This window comes from Bactrocera tryoni, chromosome 5, assembly GCF_016617805.1.
Source record: "Bactrocera tryoni isolate S06 chromosome 5, CSIRO_BtryS06_freeze2, whole genome shotgun sequence".
Lineage (NCBI taxonomy): Eukaryota > Metazoa > Arthropoda > Insecta > Diptera > Tephritidae > Bactrocera > Bactrocera tryoni.
Window position 1 is genome coordinate 34,044,294 of NC_052503.1, and position 6,711 is coordinate 34,051,004.

The 6,711-nt window shown below is 38.3% G+C and overlaps 1 protein-coding gene across 1 annotated transcript in view; it reads right to left on the reverse strand.

The window, feature by feature from the left end:
• Positions 1 to 6,711, reverse strand: part of LOC120778944 (homeobox protein araucan-like) — a 133,440-nt gene that overhangs the window by 24,839 nt on the left and 101,890 nt on the right. The window lies entirely within an intron of this gene.

The window sequence follows — 6,711 nt, forward strand, 5'->3', positions numbered from 1 at the left end:
GTGCTTGTATGGACACATTTTTCATTTGAGGAGAGATTTTCACCAAGTTTAGCATAGCTTATTTTCTAACGAAATGGTGCAACCTTCAAAGAAACCATTCAGATTAAGTCACTATAAAAATAGGATAGGCTTTTTAAATATAGCAAACTCAAACCTAACCTATCTATATGATATAAGATGAGTTTATTGATATTACGAAAAGGAAAACCTTCCAAAATAACTACATACTTTTCTGCTTGTTCAAATTCCTTCCTACTCTTGTATATTGATAAAGAACTAAACTGAAACTTTAATATTTACAAGGTCTACATTAAATCAGTATGAGATAATCACCATGCACTAAATCTTGGAAAAGGGCCGTGAAAAGAGGATCGACGCACACCACCTATTCGATGATTTCAAATCTCCTCTGTACAGCACGAAAAGGAGCTATCTCTGAATTTGGTATCCCCGCAAAACGAATACGGCTGTGTAAACGGAATCGGAAATTACCTCTCAGACAAGGCGACTTTCTATCGTGCGACTTAAATATAGAAGTTACAATCTTTTAAAAGAGTGGTCAACTTCAGGGGTACGCCGATGATATTGCCACCATTGATCTCAACAATCGCGCCGTTAGCCCTGCTTTCTCCAGACTGGATAAGGAAGTTAATCTCCTGTCATTAAATAAACAGTCGTCGAACTGGCGACTAGGTTCGCACGTCACTGCTGCCAGTCATACTTTGAAGTCGTAGATATGTAGTTTCGTCTATCTTGGAACTAGTATTAACAGCAACCACAATGTCACTCTCGAAATCCAACGGAGAATAACTCTTGTCAACAGGTGCTACTTTCGACTAAGTAGGAATTTGAGATGTAAAGTCCTCTCTTGACGAACGAAGATCATATTCACTCATCATCCTTGTCATTCTTTATGATGCAGAGGCATGGACGATGACAATATCTGATGAGTCGTCATTTCGAGTTTTCGAGAGAAATTTTCTACGGAAGATTTATGGTCCTTTTCGCATTGGCAAATACAAGTACCGCAGTCGATGGAACCATAAACTGTACGAGATATACGGTGACATTGAAATAATTCAGCAAACTAAGAGACAGTGGATATGCTGGCTAGGTCATCTCGACGAAGTATCCACCGGAGAAAGCAGAGGAAGACCTCCACTCCATTGGAATCGGCCAATCGGCACCAAACAGCGAAAAGGAAGAACGACTGGCGCGCTGTTGTGAACTTGGCTATAACCGCGTAAGCGGAATCTACGCCAATAAAGAAGAAGAAGACTGGACCAGCCTTTCGAGTGGCTTAAAAAATGTAACGGAAAAGTATTATTATAGATATAGCCACATCTGATAGAATCAATACTGCCAAATAACCGAGAGGAGTCTTTCTTTCTACTTTCACTTCTTTTCTGTGTAGGGAAGGTCTTCGCATGACCACTCAGTATTTACGAAGATAGTTTGCTGGGTGAGCAGATCCTCGTTTCTCAATTAAATTCATCTTTCTTCTACATCATCGATTTTTTCAAAAAACTAATTTATTGTAATTTTAATAATAAATAAGATTCTAAATCAAATTGAATATTAAACAAAAAACAAAACAAAAAATAAAAAAAACATTAACTTCAACTGCACCGAAGATGCAATACTCTTAACGAGTTTGTAGGATACGAATATGTTTTTTTTTTTTTGTTTTTGACTTATATGTCGAAATGTCAGTTATTTTCTACAGTGGTCTGATATCGGAGGTTCCACCGAATAAACAACTTCTTTCAAAAACTGCTAGTCTCTCAAACGGGTCTCCGACGTTTCACGGGTCTCCAACGTTTCCTTCTGTGTGAGTTGTGCAAATGTTTGTGGAAGGCCCGGAATACCGAGATGACATTTTTCCCGAAATCCTCTGATAAAGTCCGGAGCGATCCTCTTCTAGGGCAGATTTGAAGGTCGCTCTTGATCCAAAACAGAGCGTTCGGGAGGACGAATTTTAGAAATTGTTCACAATTTGGATGTAGGGTATGACATATCGTTGGGCAATATGGTAACAATTCTTTTAAAAGGGGACGTTGAGTTTATAGAAGGAGACACCCACTTCAGATTTTGTCTGAGCCTGGAATTCCAACTTACTGAGTATGGGTCTCTGAATGCATTTCAACATCAGAAGCACTTATATCAAAGAACGAGGTGTTTGTGTGGGGCGCAGATCGAGGATTAGGTGCATGTTATTGTAGAAATTTAGATGTTTGCGGTGTGACCTAGTCGGAATGCCTAACAGGTAGGTTCGCTTGCGAGTGAGTTGTTTAGACGGCGAAAACAATTAGCTAAAAATCGAGGTTACGTTCTTGAGTGAATGGTCTATGTATTGGATGAGACGTTGAGGTTCAATCTCTGGCCACCAGTCCAGAGCAGTATGGAAGCTCAACAGGTAATAGTTTAGGTTACGATGTCTCACGGGACTGACCCTTCGGGGAGTATCTTGGTAATTGTAGTTTAATACCTTTCTAAGGTGGTTGTATCCATTTCACACTGCTAACTGGTACTGAAATTCTGCGCATTTTCAGGCATTGATTTCATCCACTGTTGACACCGGCTGTTGTGTCCTTCATTATGTTTCAAACTTAATAAAAAATAAGTTTTCCGAAGACATTGAGACCCACTGTTTAATTTAAAAATCATTAACCTGCCCCCTTTCTATTTCCAGTTACATTTTCTATTCGTGCTGCAGATATTTATTTTTTTGAATGTGGGTTTAAAGTGCAACAATTGTAATTTTTAGTTTTTTTAATGTCAACATATCACGAAATATCAAAGTCATCTTCGCAACAATGTAAAACACCAAAGATACAAATGCTGATATGACACGAAACTTCTCTGCTTCTAAGTACAAACTGATTTGTTTAGAATTAATGAAACTAACTTGGTATCGAGTGGAATGTAAATTTCTTGTTGCAACATGCCGACGCTACTTTTGTGCCTAAGTTTTCATGTTGCCCTCCTTACGTTGTGGTCAGTAAGTGCTTATTATGTGCTAACAAAGTTTTAAATTTTCAAAACACTTCCACTGCCAAGTTTGCGTTTTCGGTGAGCAACTTCGAACAGATTAATAACAGTTTTCTTCCTTTCATTATATTAAACTTTTTGCTTTTTTTGTTGTTGTTGTTTTTTTTTTTTTTTTCTTTTGGAAAAATGTAAATTTTCATTCATCCCTTTACTTTTCGCTAAGCGCGTTGCATTTGCTTTGACGTTTACTAGACTACGCTTATAATTGGAGCCCACTTTTTGCAAGTACGAGTATTCGAATATCTGCCGACAATTGTTTCCTCGCCTGTATTTTGTTGTTCTACAAAAACGTACAATATAATTGCCCCTCACAACGGAATTGCACACGATTCGTCAGCAGCGACTGTTCAGCCAGACAGTCAAAGCGTTTCAGCCTGCCACTGCTGCCGACATTTGAGTAGTGGTTGCCACTGTTCTGTTGCAGCAATTATAATTTTTTGTTGTCAGTGTTTACTAAGCGATTAAGATGTTCACTCGCTCGCAAGAGAAATTACACACAGGTAGCTCGCTGGCGCATAAGTAGCTGAAGGAAAACAATTGCGAGCAGAATCGTCCACATACAAATGCAAAGCAACATGCAAAAATATATGCCTATAAATTATTATTTTTACACACATGCATTCATACATGAGAATGTGTGTGTGCGTTCCTACGCATGTAAACGCGTTCATTAAAAAATACTCGGCGCCAATTATCGCACGAAAATACACAACTCGCCGAGTGTGGAATTTGAATTTCAGACGCAAAACTTTGACTTTTCACCTACTTGCCACATGTATGGATGTGTGTGTGTATGCGCATAACTCCATTTCGTGCTGCTCGGCATTAGCTTAAGGAGTCCAAAGCACAGTAGCTCTGTCACATGCCAGAGTAATTTCTTTATTTTATTTCATTTGTGTGTACTTTGACTGAGTGAATGACCACTGCCACATTGCTTGCCACCGCAGTCGCCTGCAATGTGTGAAACAACTTGTTTGAAAATACCCCCTTTTAGATTTAATCCTTTGCAGGGAGTGAGAACAAGAAAAGCGCGCACGGCTAATCGCTAATAATTATGAAAATATGTCAGCTCGTTAATGCAGTTTGCGAAGACAAGAGAGTGAAGAAAATTCAATAAAATTTGTACATAATTGCATGAGAATATTTGAAGGAGGTTTTGAAATATTCATACATATATAGTACATAACATATAATATTAACAGCAATTAATATAACAATATAAAAGCTTTAATACTCCATATCACAATGTTCTCGAAGATGCCACTACTTCTCAGGAACTAGAACTCATTATTCTAAATAATATTTTTGAAACAAGTGGTTTTTAAGAAGAAATAAAACACATAACGCGTGATCCAAGTAGAGGTACTTTTTTAATAGCCTTTTTTGACAGATCATGCGTGAGTCGTGTCAAGCTGTCATGTTCAGTATTGTTTGGCATTTCATAATGGAAAGACTTTCGTCTGAACACTCAACTTTATTACGAAAGTTCACGTTGTGTAAATAATGTGTTTCGCAGTTTGGCGTGGTTTATGGGCCAGTGGTATCATTTCTTCAAAAATAATTCCCGTGAGATCATAGCCGTCAATGGCGATCGTTGTCGCGCCATTATAACCGTCTATTTGATGCTTGAAAATGAAGCCGTAATCTCGGTGACATTTGGTTACAATAAGTCGGTGCCACTTCCAATTACGCGCGTTCTCCTCTTAGTGGTCATTCTTCTTGAGCTTATCTGCATAAACAAACGATCGCACAAAACCCCAAAAATAATCCAGAGGCGTCAAATTGCACGCTCTTGAAGGTCACGCCACAGGCCCACGGCGCGAAATAATAGGCTCACCAAAAGTTTCGTTCAATTTATTGATTATTTCGTTGGTTGTGTAACATGTAGCGCCATTTTGTTGGAACCAAGGGTTGTCCAGATAAAAATCCACCAATTCAGACACCAAAAAGTCATTTAATATGACTTTACAGTGCTCCCTATTGTTTACAACATTATGACCGGCTTCGATTTTGTAGAAATACGGATCTATAACTCCCTCTGCTCATAGAACACACAAAACAGAGACTTTCTGATCACTAATGGCAAGCAGAATATCATCACTGCAAATGCGACAATTCTGTTTATTAACATACCCTTTCGTGAGCTACCCGCTAAAAATTTTTCTTCCGAAAATCGGAATCGCATTATCCACTTTACGTTGACAAACAAAATGAGTGTATATTAAAAGGCGTTGCATTAGAAATAAGGACATTCTGAAAAATTTACACTCTAAGCATGTAAAGATTATACAAAATTATACTATACAAGAGTCGATTCAAATGGATCAAATAGTTTGTCAGAAATTGCATTTAAACCAAAAGGCGGGTCGGGTTTTCAAGTCCCGAAAATGACTGAGTACCACGGAAGATGAATTGACACGAGTTCACGAACTCACATTAAAATACTACCGATGAAACATGTGAAAGATAGCTGAGACAGCAGGCATATAGTGAATTATGTTCTTATGAGGGAGATGGTTTGATTTAATAAAAGAAAATTTTTAGGGCGATGGGTGCCGTAATACTTACGCAATTTTGGGAATGGTATACAGCAGTGTTTGACGGAAAGAGGCGGAAACTGCTCTATCTATCGGTTTTTCGATTTACAAGGCGTGATTTATATTGACTATCTGCAGAAGTGCAAAGGGGTCTCTATCAACCAAAATATTGGGTGAATTGCACAAAAATACACCAAAGAAAAAAGCGCACCCTCATCATGATAACGCAGCTGCTCAAAGCTCTGTCATTGCCACCGCCAAATTAATCGAACTAGGCTAGAGGCTGCTGCTCCAATCACCATATCTCTAGATTTGACATAATTTGTTTCCGATGCCACAGATGCCCAACTTACGGACCACCGCGAATTGCGGACTTGTTAGAAAAGTTGGAGAATCGCTGAGCCAAGTTTAATGAGTTAAAAGACCACTATGTTGTAGGCTAATTATTTATCGGAAGGCTATTGTATATTCTATAAATCTGCAAAACCATGATTTTAGGATGCTACCTTTTCAATATTGCCAATTTTTCTCAACTACTCTTCTGTTATTGAATTATCTAGGTTAAGTTAGGTTATGGGGTCGGTCTTAAAAGCGATCTTACTTGAATAGCTTGAAACTTCGGTCCGCCCACCCCTGAGGTCCTTTATGAACTATGCAGATGTTGATCTACTAGTGCTGCCAATTCCGCCACGCTCTTCAGCCCTGCATCTTTATTTGCTGTAGACAGCACCTACCGACTTCCACTAACCGACAACCCTTAGAGATAAGCCATGTCCCCCGATTTCGCAATCATTATCTATGATAATATCAAATTGCTTTCGCATCCACTGTATTAACACAATTTTGCCTCCAAGGACATTTATCTGTTACAAGGGGCTATATATAATATATTTGCACTTTTATTTTGTTTAATAAAGAATTTGAAAACTAAGATTTCTGCAAACAAGCAAATAAATAGTAACATATCACTTGTCAGCACTATTTACATAATTAACACAGATACGTCAAGTGGCTTGAAAGAAACGACGTTATTATGACTGTGAACGTCACAAAACCATTACGTACACGTTTCTACAAATTTATGATATTGGAATGCTTAAGCAAAATTTATTTCGTTATCTCG